Source organism: Pteropus vampyrus, unplaced genomic scaffold, assembly GCF_000151845.1.
Source record: "Pteropus vampyrus isolate Shadow unplaced genomic scaffold, Pvam_2.0 Scaffold45, whole genome shotgun sequence".
NCBI lineage: Eukaryota > Metazoa > Chordata > Mammalia > Chiroptera > Pteropodidae > Pteropus > Pteropus vampyrus.
In genome coordinates, this window is record NW_011888826.1 from 5,499,693 (window position 1) to 5,519,596 (window position 19,904).

A 19,904-nucleotide genomic window follows, 5' to 3' on the forward strand; every position below is an offset into this window, starting at 1 on the left:
ACTGCTGCTGGGGAAGGGCGGGGTGGGGAACCTCATGAAATTCATGAAACAGTACCGCATTGTGTTGCCTATAAAAGGGAAACCTTACATTTCTGGGTGTTTTCTGAAGGAATATTTGATACTCTGAGCTAAAGATAGAAATGTTTATAACAGGGAGTTAATCTGACATTTCTTAGAAGATGCATTATAATCAATGATTGTAAGAGAAGGTAATATCCTCAAAATAAAATATCCATTTTTGTATTGCTTGGCTCAAAATATGACTACGAGCCATCTTTTTTTTTTTTTTTGCATGGAAGAAATAACTTAAGTTTGGGCAATGAAGTCAAAATTTATGCTTTTTCGTGTAGAGCAAGGCTTTTGAAAGCTCTAGGCATAACGTGATAATGTACACGTGAGCACAGCTATCATGGTTGTTCACACCCATGTAATCCAACAAAAATTGAGTGAAGGTACACCCTACACGTAGTACAAATCCTCCTATTCTCAAGGGAAAAGGTCAGCAGACACTGGAGAGGAAATTCTTTCTTATCTTCCAGCTTCAAGGCTGAACGTGTTGATGCAAGACAGTCTAAAGCAGTCTGCCTCCATGCCAATCCAGGCTGAATGAAACTGGTGCTGAGCGCAGCGGGCCGGAAGACTCACACTCACTGCAGGGAAAGCCACGTGCCGGCTATCAACACCCCAAAACAGAAAGCAGAGTAGTACTCTATTAGTGCTTTGAATGGACTTATGTTCCAACCTGGGAGCACACAGAGCTGGACTAGGAAAGAGAAACTCCTGCAGGTCGGGCTCCTGTCACTTGAACTTGAGTGGTAAGCACTTTGCTGCAGATCTGAATGGCATGGAGAGGAAATACGATCTGCGCACAGCATGGCTGCTTGAAGACTTGGCCACTGGATGGGGAGAGAGAGAATACTGCACTACCCACAACTAGATTAGACTCACGATTTAGAATCTGGATTCTGTTTGGAACTGAATTTATATTCTCATTTTTGTCCTAGGAATATATTTGTTTGGGAAGAATTGTATATCATGGTTCCTTTGTTAACTTTGAGATCTGAAATTTTCAGTAATAATGCCATGTATATATCTCGAATCTGTACTCGTAAATGCTGTCCTACACCCAGACTCAGTGGCAGAACTCAAAAAGAATCATAACAGCATTTTCCCTCTGCTGCTAAGGGTATGGATCCAATTCAGTTTGTTTGTTTGATTGCTTTTTAAACAAACACATTAAACTTATTAACTGAAATGAACACTGTATTCTTTTAGATAGTCACCTTATAGGCTCCACACTTAAGATAATGATGCTATCATAGTTCAAACCAGTTTGAACCTTTGTAGGCACATTCTAATTGCACGAAATATATTAAGGCATTTAATTTTTGTAACAATCTTGTGATACAGGGACTGTTACCATTCCCATTTTACAGATGAAAAAACTGAGACACAAAGGAGTTCGGTAGCTGGTCTGAGACGGACCCAATCCCATAATCCCCAGGTCTGCTCAGCCTGCCTGGCCCTCAGGCCTCGGCCACTGGCCTTTGCTTCCGGAAATGGATGACACGATTCCCATGGTCCTGAAGCCCCAGACATACTCCTTCTTCTGCCACCGCTGCTAGAGTCCCTGGTACCCCAAGTCTGGCGCCAACTTACATCAAGATGCCTTTCCGAGAGTCAGTGCCGAAGAGCTGGATGACACTTCCTCAGAGTGCTGAGGAAAAATGGCCCAGTCCTCTCCACTGGGCACGTTCCTGTGGCCTCTTTAGAGAAGTCCCTCATGCACAGCCACCAGCAACGACTGGTTGCAAAGCTGAGGCAGCGTGAAAACATGCATCTTCCGCTTTGCTCCCCTGGCCTCCCCGTCTCACTTCCTTTCTCCCTCACCCTTGTTTTCTCGGGCTTGCACTTCCCAGAGTGAAGATGTGAGCTTCCACCTCAGGCTCTGCTTTCTGGGGAACTTGGACTAAGACAGTATGCAATGGCACACGGAAAGTGACAGTGCCTTTAACTGCAATACTACAGTCATCCCATCCCTTCTTTGTTCTGCTTTCATTAGATTATTTTTAAGAATCATTAATTCTATTTTAAATACCAGTGCAAAGGCAGATATAAATTTATGAAGTAGTAACAAATAGAAGAATTAGGATTTTCCTATATCATGAAAACATTACTCCAGTTTCAAGAAAAAAAAAGTTTCTAGAAACCTTCATTAACCCCAAACCTCCAACACAAAGCAATTCATTTTCATTATAAAAGCTTCCAAATTCGCCCTGGTGAATTTAATGGAAACATGTTTAACTGAATCAAAACATGCATGATACTCACCTTTGGTTTTTACTAAAAAGTCTCTGCAAGGTGTCTGATACTGGAAAATCAGGAGCAAAGATTTCTAATTGCACATAAGAGCCTTGTTTTAGAAAAGAATTCCCAAGTAATTTGAGTTTCTACAAATCGTAAAGCTGTAAAACTATACTACAGAGTTGAAACACAGCTGTAAAACTATACTATATAGTTTCAAGTAATTGGTTCAGAACATACCTCGGACTTGACATGTTTTAGACAAATTTTTCTGAATCCATCCAGTAAGGGAACAATTTGAGAAGTACGTCCAAACTCGCTGGCAATCCTCCCCTAAACTCACTTATTTCCACATCATATCAGCTCTCAACTCATTTACGATGCTACCTAAATCCTGCATAGATGTAGAATGGAAAACATAAAAGTCCTTACTTTGAGGGGGTTGGCTCTTTTCTTGCTAGTATGCCCTTTTAAGCACAGTGAATATTTTTTAGTATCTGACATGTAGAGAAAAAGGTGAGACTATTTTTGTACACATGTCTGGTCTGGAACAGCACGTTCTTTTCCGGGAACCTCAAAACGAGAAAAATGGAAACTAGCAGAAGTTCAGAGCACAGAAAAGATTGAGACTTGAATGACCAATGTATTAAAAAGATTAACAGAGTAGTTAGACTGGTCAGGTGACAATTGAGTGCAATAAAAATTTTTTAAAAAGATTTGAGGATAAACAATTCTTGAATAATTTTTAAGATTAAAAAGTGATAGCACCAAATAAAAACACAGTTGGGAAGGTACAGAGTTATTAAGATGGAAATTCTCACTTCCTTATTATTATTACTCAGAAGATAACATTGTGACTAAATATAACAAGAATAGACTTTTGGTAATTAAAATCTCCTAATGGTAGGACAGGTGTTGAAATATATTTTGGTATATTCAGGACAAACCTGACCGTTTAGAAATATAAAAGTTTCAGTCTAAATCTATTCTATTACTTTTTTGAGATCATATTTGACTTTTTTTTTTTAGGTTCCAGAGAGTTTGTTTTCTAAATGAAAACATAATGACATTTTAAAGAACTGGATTAAACAGCAGGAAAAAAAATCCTTCAAGTCATTCAGTTTGAGTTTGTCCATTGTGAAAGAAAGCAAAGATCTGTTGGTATGTATCTTTCATTTTCAGAAACTTGAAAAGTCACTCAATCCATTTGTTATATCAAAAGAAGCATGATTTTTTACTTTTCTTTAACATCTTCAAATATTATATAGCTATATCTATTTTTGTTTAGCCTTTGATATTTAACCGTGATTTCATGTGACTTTCCATCCTGACTTATGTAGATTTTTATGACAATTAAGGCATAATTTTCCTTGCTTTAGCTTAAGTTTTCACGCATGAGATGTCCCTTCTCAAGGCATAGTCATTACACATACTTTTAGAGTTTTAGTTCCAAAGTTTCTTTTTATTGTCTTCTGGTTTAATAGTAGTTCTAACGACTCTCCCTAGATCATTCGCCCACTCTTATTCGACTTTTTTTTTTTTTGTGGGGGGAGGGTAGTATTCTCCCAAATACTCCATCCTCCCTTGTGACAATGTCCTTTTCACATGTCGGAGCCAAAAGTGGAAGTCTTGCCGGTAACAGCATGCCTGCTTCTACTCAAAGTCTTATTTATACTGCACGATGAGGGGTGATTAGTTTTCTCTGCATTACCTTCTGAAATGGTACCATATGATGCTATTTGGCTGAAAAATGGAGAGAAGAAAATATCACCACATGGTACCTTCAGGGGTGAACCATCTTACTTAGCATAGTCTTGCTGGTACATCAAAAATCAATGGTAATTGACATATTCCCAGATTAAAATGTGGTATTCATTCATTCATTCATTCATTCATTCATTCAACAAATGTTCACTTTGCACCTACTATGTGCCAAGCCCTGTTCTCAGTGACAGCAACTAAAATTTATTGGATATTTACTGTGTGCCAGGTACACACATGCATTGACTCAATTAAATCCTCACAACAACCCAGTGAAGCAAGCAGTATTTGTGTCCTTTTACCAACAAGGAGGCTGAGGTTTAAAGAATTAAGTCACTTAGAAGGGGTAGCGCAGAGCCTCAATTCCAGGTCTGTCTGATGGCAGAAAAATACCTAATGAGAGAAGACCTGCTAAGGGAAACGAGACCCTTATGAAAAAAAGAGTATCAATCAACATGCAAGTCTTAGGCATCTCAAAGTGACTGTAGAATTAATATCACTTCCTAGGCAGTGACTACTAGGACAGCCAACTTCATTCCATTATTTTAATGACAATATCTACTTAGTGATAATAGGTATTTCCTACAAGTATATACTGCATTTCATAGCCCACTTTAAGTGGACCAGAGCTGTCCTTGGCAGATGCAGAAGGTACGTTAGAGAGACCATAAAGCTGAATGATCCACAGTGGGGTTTGAGACCCATCTCTGCCCCTCAGTAGCTGTGGAAGATATAGCCTCTGTGAGCATCAATGGCCCTGTTGCAGGATTGTCACAGGGGCCGGACCTGCATGGGGAAGCACCTAGCACAATGCACATGTCTAGCAGATACTGAAAGCAAGTCTCTCACCTTTCTCCTTGCTGCTTGATGACCTTGACCAAGCCAGTCTGAGTATGTTAAACTAGTCTTCCCTTTACTCCACCATCACTTAAAATCCTTCGATGCTTCCTAAGGTTTTTAAGGTAAATTCCAACTTCCTTACTTTAGGAAACAGCTGTACCACTCATCTATGGCTGGTATCCACTCTAAACGGTCAGTGCCAGCGCCATGCCAACTGTTAAATATTTTTAACATCACTCCTGTCTACATCTGCTGTCACTCTGCATTTCATCCTTGCTTAATGATTTACATATGGTCAAAAAATCTCTGCCTTTATTCCTTCCCACCATCCCCTCTAACTGAAACGCCTTTCTATATCCCACTCCCTGTCATTTCCCTCCATATTTCCTAGTAATAAGATGATCACAGAATGTATCAACCAACGTACAACACTTCTGAGAGTGAAAGGAGTTACTAATCATGGTTGAACAACAGTCATAAACTTGGACTCTCCCAGACAAAGAGACTCTTTCCACCAGAAAGTAAGCCTTGCCTGACGTCACTGATAATTGAGGGTCCCTTCTCTGGGCCTCCGTAAGTTCTCTGTGGCATCTGGCGCTCACTGCTGCAGCTCGTTCGTTGTACTGTCATCGTTTCACTGCTTCTCTCCTATGATGGACTATGTGCTCTTTGAAGGCAGGGACCTTCCTATTTATTCCTCCAACCCCAGCACTCGGCATACACCTAGCACATATTATTTACTAAATAAACGATAAAATAAATCCAGTGCAATATTGTGAGAACTAAAAACTTTCAGATATCTCACTATCTCATTATTCTGCAGTAACATTGATTTCGTGATCCTTCATTTCCAAATCAATATCTGTCCGTGAAAACAACCGATCCTCCAGGATTAGCCGACAAAAGCTTCCATAAACCAGATCACCCTCTAGTTTTCCATTTCTTCCTGTTCTATAGGGACCAAATTTTCTCCAGCCATTTTAGTTTGAATAATTTGAAAAGAAGTCCATTCTATGAGAGCTTAGATAATAGGTAATTTTGCTTCATGCTCTCAAGGAGGTAAGTCCACGTTCGGTAAGCAGACTGTGCCCATGCTGCTCCAGGTCAAGCTGGTAATTTTTTCACGCTGACGTCAAGCTGCTGGTGAACATTTTGCTCTCTGAATCACCTCCAAATCTATACCAGCATGCTAATGAAAAGCCGACTGGGTTGGCAGACAGAGTGTAATTCATTTCTTCCTTTTCCCCATGTGGGTTGTGAGTAATTCAAGGCCTCTTCTTCCCTTGTAGGCATGGCAGAATAGGACAGAATTTAGGAATGATTCCATCATGAAGTGGGTTTGAAATAAGAAGACCCAGATAGGAGTCCTGGTTCTGACACATCCTAACAGACTGGTCTTGGAAATTAGAGTAAAATTATATTTCCTTTAGGCAATTATTTCAGATTCAAATGAGATACGCAAAAGCATTTACAAATTGTAAAGCACTAAACACAAACCCTGTGCTACATTCTGGAACTATGGTACTTCCCCCTCATGGCAAATTTATTTGACTGTTTCCATTATTAATTGGAAAGAACAATAGGCAGAAAGTAGTGGAAAGAATCAGTCTCACAGTGCTCGAAATTAGCCTGTGAGAAAGTCATTAATATGGAAAGTGATACGTAGGCATCATTTTTTTATCTCTATATATGTAAATGAGTCCTACCTTAAATATTAGGTAAGTGAAAAGCAATGGAATGGGCGAAAGAAAATAGTGGTGTGATCACCAAATAAACAAAAAGTTTGTAGAACGTCACGTGTGTATGTACAAGATATTTTTCTCCTGAAATGTTTTTTTTTTATTTGGCTAATACTTAAATTATTTTAGATCACATAGGGGAGCAGTTATTATTGTACAATATTAAAAACTGCCACACAAAACTGCAGAAGTGGTCTGAAAATGCAAAACACTATTGAACTCTTCTCCTAAATCATAGAGAAAATATTACCTAGCCATAGTAAACTATACCATATCACATTCACTAAAATTGCTTCAGGAAAATTTATTGTCATAAAATAAAGATTTCAGACAGTTTGGACATTAAAAAATCGCAGTGTTATACTTTAATATATAATAGTATAATATAGGATGATATAGGTCTTCTATAGCATTTTATTTGCTGTAGTTTATTAACTTTACACACTAAATTATCCATAAGACAACAATTGTTCATTGTATTTTATGATGTTATATAAAAATTGTCATTCTAGTTCAACAACTGCATAACCTTAAGTAACCATAGACACTTAAACTGTTTCAGTAATCAGTTAATGTTCCTTATAATGCTCACATCAAAGAAATTATGTAATTTCTACTGCTCTATAATCTATTATTTCACCTTCTGTAAGAAATATATTATTAATAACTTTTGCACATTTCATATTTGCTATGAAAAATTCTGGCATAATATATTTTTGTAACCATTAAGTAAATTAATATTAATGTTAGATTAAGTGGTTTCTGGATTTTTTTTTGGTTGAAATGCCTTCTGAATAGTTATGAGCAGAATATTCATATTTTAAATATATCTAATGAGTCTTGTCTTCAAGAAATCCTTCAATATTACTTGAGATATTAAACTTGAAACAAATACTTCAAACATGTATTGAAGTTAGAATAGGATGAAAACTAAACATTAAAGGAGATTAAATTATCTAAGATAGATTTTTATTTTAAAAGCAGAACAATGTTGCCTTTTCCTCAGGCTAATATAACTTTCCTCAAAAAGTTATATCATAGTGCCTATTTGCTATTCTACATAATTTGGGCTACAAAGCTGTTTAGGCACAACAGGAAAATAACGAACATCTAATATTTAAAATCCATATTTTATGATACCCACATTGCATCCTATTTTCAGGCAATGAAATTGTGTTTGTAATAATCCATTTGTATTAGTGGTTCCAAAAGTTAGTGTGTTTTCTTAAAATCTGTACATTTTAATCTTTACGCAGGTCTTAAACTGTACTTTTTTAAAACAGTGAATTTTCACACTTTCAGGTTGTTGAAAAGAAAAGGGTTTGTGGATAGCCTCGGAGGCTTCGAGCTGGTGCCATTTTCCCTGGAACTCTTCCTTCTAGTATCTCCTCGAATAGTCACGGAAGACTGTTTTTGAAACATTCTTTAAGGTGAGAAGCTGACTTAATTAATTTCTGCAATGCCTACCACATTAGCCATATAGTTTTAGCAGTTCTATCATTTATTGGCTATTTTCATTTCTTTGGACCCTTTTGGATTTGAAGTTTTGTTTTGATTTTGTTTTTATTAATTGCTTGGCCATAGTTTTGCTCATTCTACTTAATAACATCACGATGGCTGTAAAAAGCAAGCCACATCTTCTACGGACGTGGTTTTCCACTTTGGGGCAATTCTACCCCCTCTTTTTCTGATTAGCATGATTGACAGCTGCTACTAGCATCTAGAGGATAGGCCAGGGATGCTCCCACGCATCCTACAATACATAGGACTGCCGCCATAGCAAGAGTTATCCAGCCCTGATATCAACAGTGCTGCTGTTGGGAAACAGTGGCCTATGGCGTGCTTTGAGTTCGAGATTTTGGTCATTTTCATGACACTATAGAATGAGAAATGAGACCAACTATGAAACGATCCACATTAGTGAAAAAGGTAGCTCAAATTCTAAATCAATTAATAAGTCTATTTAAAAAAAATCTTTAGATATGGCCTAAGTAGTTTGCACAATGCAATGTAATAACCCAGCTCTTATAGGGCCAAAAGCACTATTCCGGGTGCTACGGATATGGTGTTCAAAACAAGAATTCAAGAGCCCTCATATCCCATGCTTACAACTCCATTAATTCAAAAATAAACATGCATTGTATTACATACATTTTGGAGTTACAATTACTCTGGGTAACTACAGAATGACAAAACCAATTCTTCAAACTACAGATAAAATCTGCCACTTGTCACGGTTAAAACCTAAAAGCTGTAAGAAATTAGCGATTTGTTAATTAGGATTCTATTTATCCTTTCATGCGCAAAACTAATGATTTGTTTGCAAGATGCTGCATCTTCATTAAAACCATTAGTGTTCTGAGTAGATGGCAGTATTAATTTTATAAATGGAATTGGAATTTCAACACTGTGTTTCGTGCGGTTTCTTAGGGCCGTGAATATGTCCACATGATGTTATTTGTCTAAAAGGACAATTCTTTACAGCAACGAAAAGCAGTTTTATCTAATTTACAGCGTTTTTCGAGCAGTCTTCCTGGATATCAAGCGGGCATATATATTATTCTTTGAGATATATATGTGTGTGTACGTATGTGTAGGTACGTGTGTGTGTGTATATGTGTGTTTGTATGTGTGTATGTGTGTCTATGTATGTATGTGTGTGTGTGTGTGTGTGTGTGTGTGTGTGTGTGTGTGTGTGTGTGTTAGTGTAATATTATACATTGGGGAGAAGAGATAGACATTATTTACCAAACCTTATCTTCCGAAATGTTGTTATATTTTAAAATAATATAAAGTCATCTCTTTGACTTTTCTAAGGAAGGGGAGTCTATGACTGGGTTATTGTCTAAAAGAGCAAGAGCAACTAATTTAATTAACAAGTACTCTGAATTTGCAATCTATTCATATTTTTTAGGCAGCATGTTTACCTGTCCAGTCATGACTTAATGTGTTAATAACATTATGAGTTTTGTTCACCTAGAACGTGGCGTTTGGGCATCAGAGGGAGTTTTTCCGGAGTGTGCAGAGCTGCTAGGGGAAGTCTGCCTAGGATTCCAGAGGACCCAGGCAAGTCACAAAGTAGTTGATATTCCCCGCGGATAACTGGAAGTGGGATAGGGGCATCTAGGGCCACTTCAGGCTGAACAGAATCAGAAAAGATAGCAAATTAAAAGTGTTCAGGGCAAAAAAGCTACATAAGACAGAACTTTGAGAGAAGTTGCTCGGGCCCTCCTCCATACCTTGAAATGCAGACACTCTCTGCTGGAGGGCTTACCGCTCAACCCAGCTAAGTAATTTTAATGAATAAGACAAAGAATCTGCATGCAAAGGATTCTGAGAATCTCAGAGGACATAAACTACCTAATGTTTATAAGCATTTAAATACTATTCACTCCTAAATAGAAAAGTATAGGTTAGTATAGATTGCTGTTTAAAATAGCATACTTTTAGATTTTTTAAAAATTAATACACCTAATTTTATAAGAGCAGTTTCAAGTTCACAGACAAATTGAGTGCAAAGTACAGAGAGTTCTCATATACCCCCAGCCCCACATGCACACAGCCTCCCCCGTTATTCACATGCCACATCACGGGGGTGCATTTGTTACAATCCATGAACCTCCATTGACATGTCTTTCTTACCAAACTCCATACTTTACGTTAGGATTTACTCTTGGTGGTGTACATTCTAAGAGTTTTGACAAATGTATAATGACACGTGTCCACCACTACAGTATGATACAGAAAAAGAGCTACAGCGGTGGCATAAAAAAAAAAATAAAAATTTGTTTACACAATTACAGTTAAGAGGATTCTGTTCAGCCAATACCACTTCTATCTACCTCCAAAAAGTGCTGTCGCTAAAAATAAAGCCTCTAGCCTAAGCTCCTACTTGTGGTCCTCACCACACTGAGTATTAATTGGATTTTTCTTAAATTAACATTAGGGAAGGGTTATAGAAAATGATATGCCTATTTAATGCTCTGCTCGTTTGACATGATATCTTTCCAGAAATATCTGTAAGTAGATACAGAATTTTATATGGATTAAAATGTCAGTAGTTGATTTCATCAAGAGGCAATACCACAATTATACTTCTTGTGCTGTTCCAAACTGAAACTGAATTTCTGGGAACGTTTCCAGCTGTCCCCAACAGTCTTTCTGGGTTAGTGACCAGGAATGTTTGCAAGTGACTAAATTTATATCATTTGGGCAAAAAACTTCCATTTGTGTTTCAAGCTATGTTGATACATACAAAGTAGAGTATAGAGTTGGCAATTATCCTATTAATTTGATAAATGTGGACAGCCATACCAGATATTTCAAACCACTAGATAGAATTTCTTTGTCCCAATGATTTAATTTGTTAACCAGATAACTGCCAAGACTTCATTGTGTTCCATGTAAAATTATTCATAATTTTTCAGTATTTCCAGTATCAGCTACTTAAGGGAAATGTATGTAAATGTATGGTTATTTTTGCATTAAAGCTGTATTTCTCACTCCATATTGATGACATAAAGTGAAACAGAGAAAGAACAGAGATAGTTATTGCTATTTCCATCCTGCTTCTTAAATGACCAGTATATATTAAAAAGCAATATGGTATGGTGGCTTAGATCAACAGCTCTGCAGCCAGCATCCTTGAGTTCAAATGCTGGTTCCATCTCTTACTATATGTTAACCAATGTCTCAGTGTTTCTGTCTGTAAAATGGGGAAATGGTAGTGCATTCCTCATGGGTCATTGTAAGCATTAAATGAGTGATTACACATAAACTGCTTAAAACAGAGCTCAGATCATAGTACTCACTGAATAAATGTAGCTATTGCCCTTATATTAATCTCATTAAGACTGATCGAACTCATGAAGGATCTTTTAGGGATGATGAAGAAAAAAAATGGATTTAATGGGTGGGTTTTATGATTGGTACCAGTCTGTAAATTTAATAAAATCATTTAATTGTCCAGTTAGCACAGGGGAATTTCATCGTAAGTAAATGACACCTTGATAAAGCTGTTAAAAAAAAGACTGTCTAGTGCTATCGACTCAATAGCATTAAGCTCCTGAGCTGTAAAGCCTGAGAATAAGAAATGAGAAGTACAGGGGAAGAAGAGAGAAAATGTGATGGGGCTAGAGCCTGTCTCCTCTCCTCTCGATCTTATTATATGAACTGTTAAATACAGGAGTAGAGCATCATCAGCTGTCTCCTTTGAGCTGCTTCTTTGAGAAGCCACCAGTTACTGTAAATAATCTGTCTGGCACAAAGAGGTGAACTTTGAAAAAGCCTAAGAATTACTCTTCTGTTTAGAATGTGTCTTTCACTTACTCGTAAACCTCTGTTTTCTGCAACCTTTACCTTAAAATCAAGTACAAATTAACAATACTCTTGTTATCATTTTCTCACTTTCATTACCTCATTGACTGATTTAAAAAATTTATTCATTGATTCACTCATTAATTCAGCATTTAATATGCTACCACCCTTATAATATAGACATATTCCTAGAATCAGTCCGGATGTGCTCCTCTTCAAGTCCGCTCACTATTTTCAGCACAGGGAATATAGTCGATATTATTTTAATGGCTATGTGTAGAGCTAGATGGGTGCTGGAGTAATTGGGGCGATCACTTCATAAATTATATAAATGTCTAGCCATCTACACACCCGAAACTAACATAAAATTTTTAGATGTATTATACATTTTCAGATGTACTATACATCTGAAACTAACATAAAATTTTTAAAAAATCTTGAACATTCTTTGAAGCTTTTTTCACCTTTCCAATGAAGCTAAATCCTTTCCCTTCCCGTATCTCACGGCTCAAAAAATAAAGATTAGAATTGGCTCCTTCTAGAGCATCACTTCACTGCCATTTTCAGCTTCTCTATGAAGTCTATGTCATCTGCTTATCCCACATTTTCTATGTCCCAATTGTTGCCATCTACCATTTTCCAGAATGCCGTGCTATCTTCCTTCCCTTCTTATTCATTACATTTCCCGATTTCAATATCCCTGTTGCTAATCTTTTCAAAATTACCTTCACTTTTTTGGTTGTTATTACAGTTTTAATTAACGACTGCACTTCAACTTCCTGTAGGTACCAGTAGTAACGTGGAGTGGTCATCACACAGGACTGGCCTCTATGGATATCAAATTGTTAAATTCTTTACACTGACTAGAACTTCCTCCCCTTCCACGTCTTCCATTTCTTCCATTTTTTAACTTCTGAGTCTGCTCTTCCAATAACCTTTAATAAGGCCACCTCACTCTGGTCTTCGTTCCTGTGACTCCAAGAAGATGTAGACTAGGTTTCAGAATTGGTCATTTCAAAGAAGCTATTTCTACTATTCTATTTCTTTCGACATCTTTGTCTTTTTTTAACTCTACCTGTCTCACACTTTCCCAATCTTGGGGAAATCCCATTATTTTGCTTTCTTAGTCCCTTCTTCAAAACCACATGATGTTGCTAGAGATAATCATAAAGTTGATTGATTAACTCCACTATGTGATCATGTTTTCCAGTCTTAACTAGGCACTAATTAGCTTAGCCTTTCTTGATGATGGGTGAACCATATTTGAAGCTGCAATTAAGGAATTATTTTCAGAAATATTTATAATTGGATGGATAGCATTAAGAGAAGCATGGGGCTAGAAGACTAGTTAGAAGAACATGGCGACAGTCTGGACTAAAGGTGATAAGGATGTAGATTAGGACTGAAGCAAGAGGAATGGGTATTTTAGATCTATAACCTGCAGGACTTAGTATGGAGGAGAGAGAACTATTCTCAAGATATTTAAATTATGAGATTCACTGATTTAGGAGACTGTGATGTGTCATTAATAAAAATAGAGGAACAGTTTTAGGAAGAAGAGTCAATTTGAAATTCTGACAGTTTTCTTTGATGAAGATGGCTGGCAGGGAGTAAAAATGAAAAAATGGATGTAGGCGAGAACTCTCATGGAGCTTCCATCACTTTCTCTACCTCGCCAATTCCAAGCTTTTCCCTAATCTTCAAATATTAAATCTCCAATGAGCTCTCCTCAAGGATAACCATGCCGCTTACTATACAGAGAAATCTACCTGAATAAGCTGCCTCAATTCTCTTCTCTCTATCTTCAAACTTGTGCTTGAAACCGAATTTTTTCTTTGTTCCTTCCTTTCGGTTTTAGAGGTTTACTTTTCCCCCTTCTTAAGAACAGCCTTCCCCTTGCACTCTCAACTACGTCCTCCTCTGTGAATTTGCCCATTCAGTTATTTCTCATTTTTCATCCTCCCAATGACTAAGAAAAGGCTCACATTCTTCTTTGATCTTACAAAATAAAACAAAATAAACAAAACAAAACCCAAACAAACAACCAATGATCTTCCCTGTACTAACCTACTCCCTGAAGTTACTAATTTCTCTCTCTCCTTCCCATTTTTACAAAACTTCTCAAAATAGCTTCAAACACTTGCCGCATGCCTTTTCCAACCACCTACTGACTTGTCTCTGGACCCCTTGAAGTCTTATGCTGGCACCTTCACTCCTTACACTGTTTCTTATTCCCTTTTCCTCATTCAGAACTGACAACCAGTCCTCCTGTCTTGGAGATTCTCAGGCTGATCTCCCTCAAAGCCTCTTCTCTGCCTCCACTTCCCTTTTTAGATCCCCAAGTTCCACCCTAGGAAATGGCTCCCCAAATCCTCTTCTCAGGAATGAGCTCACTTCTACAGAGAATCTGTTGATTCTTTTCAGAAATGATCCTCTGTCTACATGCATCTTTTCATTTGTACTCCCTGCTGGCCATCATTACCAAAGAAACCTGTCAGAATCCCAAACTGACTGGGTTTAAGGCTCAACTCTTCTTCCTTCTAAAACTGTCCCTCTGTTGTTCTTAATGACACATCTTGGGCTCCTGAGTCACCGAATCTCATAAATTAATTATTTTTAGATACGTCTCTCTCCTACAGATTATAGATCTAAAATATCCATTCCCACGGCTTCGATCCTAATCTAGGTCCTTGTCACCTGCTGTCCAGACTGTTGCCATACTCTTCTCACTGTTCTTCTATCACCCAGGTGTCTTTTAACACAATCCGGCCAATAGAACTCTGAGAACAATTTCATAAATTACAGCTTCGAACATAGTTCTCCCTTGTTCAAAATATGCCCTGGCTTCTTACTGCCAATTGAATAAAATAGTCTTCTTATTTTGATATCCAAAGCTCTCTGCCATCTGCTCTCAGCTTTGTGAAGCTACAAGCACTGCCAAACTGAGCTGCTCCGCATGCCCTCTGAGCTCGCCGTTCCTCTCCTAGCTGCATTTATTCATGCATGTGGTTCTTCTGTTTGGAATGTCATACTTCTTTTCCAAATATCTAAATTTGATCATTCTTCTTTTATAGCCTTCCCCGATCTTCAGACCAGAGTGATATTTATCGTCCTCTGATTTAGAAAACTCACCATTAGTTTTTACTTTACGCTGATATCATGGTCTGCCTGAAACATCTGTGCATGTGTCTTTCTTTATCTACTAGCTTGTAAGTTCATTGACAGCAGAAGTTGTGCACTTGAGTCTACTTCAGTGCCTGTATACACACCACTGCATAGTGAGCTGGTTTCCATACATGCCATGCAACAGAATTTCCTACACGGTTTATTAAAACACAGGCTATTGGACCACCCCATAAGTTTTTGAGTTAGTAGGTCAGGAAAGGGGCCTGAGATTTGGCGTGTCTAACACCAAATGCTGATACTGCTGGTCCAGGAACCACAATCTGAGATCTACTGACACAGGGTGAAAGTTTCTAGGCTCAAATTTATTTCGACTTCTTAAGTGCAACAAAACTTTTTGAATAAGTAGACAAAGTTGCTAAGCCCTGAGCTCTTGATGTGTAAAAGTGAAATCATTATATCACTAGTCCTACATACATCAAGGATTGCTCTTAAAATCAGTCACTAAAATGATGTAGAATTTCATAAAAATAAATGTCAAATGAATAAAAATAGTTAAGCCTTCCACCTTGGAAAGCCAAATCCATTTTGGTGATATTTTTCTTCTTTCTTCAGTGCATGCTTTTGTGTTCATTCTCCAGTGAAATAATCACTTCTCTTTTCTCCTCTAGAAGTTCATCTGTAAAAAGTGCTGAATAAGCCTAATACTACATTTAAGATCAGATGAATATGTTTCAGAAATTCTCCAGTTGGATCTGTTTGCAAGGTGCACATGGAAGCAATTTGGCCCATCAGTTGAAAAATTCCCTTCAGTTGAGATAATTGACTTGGTTCATTACATATGTGTCCCTGAAATTTAGGACTGGTACTAGGGTGAGGCCAGTTTGCCTTATGAGAAAAACTTAAAAGAATGCTAAAGAACTGAGTAATCAAGGTTAGTGACATTTTAATGTAATATTTTAAAAAATAAATCTTAGTGAAAAATTCTACAATGATGGAGAACCGTTTCATGACATGGGATTTGGCAATGATTTCTTGGTTATGATATCAAAAACACAAACAACAACAAAAATTGATAAACTGGACTACATCAATATTAAGAAATTCTTTGCATTAGAAGACAAAATCAGGGTGAAAAGCAACACACAGAATGGAAGAAAATATTTGTAAATCATATTATGATAAGGGGTTTATATCTGAAAAAATATAAAGAACTACAGCTCGACAACAAAAACAATTTTGTTAAAAGAAAATGGACAAAGGACTTGAGTAGACATTTTTCCAAAAAAGACATACTAATGACCAGTAAGCACATGAAAAGATGCTCAACATTACTAATCATCAGAGAAATGCAAATCAAAACCACAATGAGATACCACTTCACACCCATTAGGATGACTATTGTATTATACAAAAAAAAAAAGGAAATAACGAGTGTTGGCAAGGATGTAAAGAAATGGAAACTTGTGCACTGCTGATAGAAATGTAAAACAGTACAGCTGCCATGGAAAAATATATAGCAGTTCTTCAAAAATTTAAACATAGAATTACCATATGAACCAGCAATTCCACTTCTGGATGCATACCCAAAGGATTGAAAGCAAGAACTAGAAAAGATATTTGTACACCCATGTTTACAGAAGCATTTTTCATAATAGTCTAAAGGTAGAAGCAACTCAAGTGTCATCTATAGATGAATGAATAAACAAAATGTGGTACATATATACAATGGAATATTATTCAACCTTAAAAAGGAAAGAAATTCTGACATGTGCTACAACATGGATGAATCTTGAGGACATTATGCTAAATGAAGTAAGCCAGTCATGAAAAGACAAATACTACATGACTCTACTTACATGTGGTACCTAATCAAACTCATAGAAAGAAAAAGTAGAATGGTGGTTGCCAGGGACTGGGGGAGGGGAACATGGAAAGTAGTTGTTTAATGGGCATAGAATTTCAGCTTCAGAAGATGAAAAAATTTTGGAGATCAGTTGGAATGTACATTTAAAAGTGATTAGGATGGTGAATTTCATGTTATGTTCGTATTAGCACAATTTTTCTAAGGGAGCTAAAAAATTTATGATGAATAAAGCATCCAACTGTTTAGCATTAAACTGTTAAATAAAGGCAGATCGGTATAAATTTTTGAGAAATTTTTTGGTTTGAAAGTTAAGAAATCAAATGAACATAAGCCCTTTTCTTGTCTTTCCACAAATTGGTGAATGTGTCCTACCTAGGGCCTTGTGCAATGATTCTTCACCCTTTGTGCTTTACCAGGAATGAACATGTTTGAAAGTTGCAAGGAGTTCTCCCAATTTTTAAAAACCCATTTCTTCTGCTTATGAGTGCAGACTGATCTGAGAGCAAAAAGGGCCATCTAATAATTCATCAATAGTTACAAATCTTGTCAGGGACAAAAAATCCTTACATATGTATATGTTGATCTATAATTTAAGTGCTCTTAGTATTGTTCAAATACTAATCTTTATAATATTAAACAGCGTGGTCTAGTCTCAGTGCACTTCAATAAGCTCATTTAAGAATCCTCACTTCTCTGCTTAAACACAGTACTTAAGTATCATCACTTAAATTTACTGATGGAGAAACACAGGACAGAGAAGACACTTAAGGGAAGTGGTCCCACTAATCAGAGGACAGGAAAGAGCAGGAAAATCTTCACAGTGTTCAGAGCTGTGCTCTGGTGTCAGCCATGGTGTCTAGTAAAAACTGCCACAGGATTTAGAAACAGAATATAGGTTCCCAATCCTCGATCTCATTTACTGGTCTGCAATTCCATTGGTTGCAACTGAAACCATAGTAAAGCAAGTGAGATTACAGTTTGACATCTAGTTGACGCAGTTCAAAATAACTGTAAGCAATGGAGATCGTATAAGCCTCAAGAGTCAGAAAATGACTTGATGAATGTGTTTTATACCTTCTTTTTTTTAAAGCTCAAAGAGCTATTTGAATTATGTATTCTATTTTATTTCTTACTGTTAAACACAGATATTGAAGTGTATATCCAGGGTCTTTAGGAATGCAAAGTAAAAGCAATGTCATGTATCTGCTCCAGCAGGTAATTCAACGTTTTAGGATTAGCCAAGAGATTTATCTAGCAGCCTCCAAGGGAAGCAGAGTTCAAGTCTGGGCTCATCAATAATACATAAATAAACTGAACAATTAGGTACAAAGTGGCTATCTTGTCAGACGACTTAATCGCCGATAAATGATACACTCACTTGCTGCCTTGAGTACAGAAAGAAAGGACGTATTAAGATGGAATAAGGGCTGAAAAAAAAAAAAAAAGAGAGAAATAGTGAGCAAAGCCTAACTCGCCCATAGACTTCAAGCATTATTCCTCTGTCATCCTGACGTGAATTAAGGCCTGGCTGTTAAAACGTAGAGATGAACGAAGCTTAATTTCGTAGCCTCAGCTCTGAAGTTCAGTTCATTGCCTACTTAAGCAACCTAGAGCTCGATGTTAATATGTTTGCATATGTTTTGGAGAAGTAGACAGGCTGGGAGTCCAGAAGAGTTTTGCTTTCTGTGAAGATTAAATTCTGAAGTTGGGCTAGCCAAATGACCCTAAAAAATTCCTGATGTCTCCCTCAAGTTTGTGTCACACAATGTTCAAGCAATGAGGTGACTCATCCCTTCTCCCAGTGTTCCAGACGCCCACGTTATCTAAGAGGACCAGGCCAAATGGGGCACTTGTATCTAAGGGCCATGCAGTAGCAGAATGCCAGTCGTCACACCTGACCTTTGTCTCACCACTGCAAGGGGGACGAAAGGACAGAACAAATGCAGGACAGATGTTAACTCCTCAGAGGAATGGTACACTAGAAAAGAAACTCTTTTCGCCTTTTTGGTTTTTAGTCAGAGTTAAATTTGTATGTGTATTTAAATGCCCATATTCTGTCTCCTTTATATACTATAGTTAGTACAAGTACCAATTCTGAGGTTCCACTGTAAACTACCGAAATGTGAAAAAGTGGGAAAGTAGTAAGAAAAAAAAGCAAAAATAATTGATGTGCTAATTCTGGAAAGGTTCTTCAAAATCTGAGGTGGGATGTGGAATTGGTATTCAGTACTAAATCAGTTTTAAGGTAAATGACACGTAGAGTCAGAATCATCCTTGACAGCTAATCCTCTACTTGGTGCTCGATGAAGTAGTTGACTTGTGTTTAACAACTGTGAGGTACTTGACAAGTATCTTTAACCAGCGGGACATTGGTCAGTTCAGTGCCAGATTCACATTACCAGAGGCACCGGAAGTGAGGTTAACAAGTGAAGCTAACAAAAGCAAGGCTGGCAGAAAAGAGGGCAAGTCCACATCCCTCAAGGCATGCACGCTCTGGGTGGTTCCCCACCCTCAAGGGCTAGTGGAGACCTCTGCTCCATACTGAAGCTCTTTCTATTAAAGATATGGGAATTACGGCCCATAGAAAAGAGCTTGGCCCAAACAAAGCACACACCATAGGAATCCCAACCCAGGTCTTCTGGACCCCCAGGGCTTACTTAGCTGGTTCATTACCACTATGCATTTGGATTAATAACAGCAGGTAAACACAAAATCGAGATGAAGAGACACTATCTAAAAGGCATACATTGGATGAATAATGATCTTGAACTTTAAATGATGAACTAAATTGTCAATTTCATCATTGCAAAGCCTGAAATGAGACAACTATAAAGAAATGAGACAACTATAAAAAATTTAAAAAAATGAGTTGAAAGGTACCAAGGGAATACAGGTTTTTGTGAGTAACAGTAGGTTTTGAGTAATGGATTCATTCATCTGAGTTAGGAGTCCAC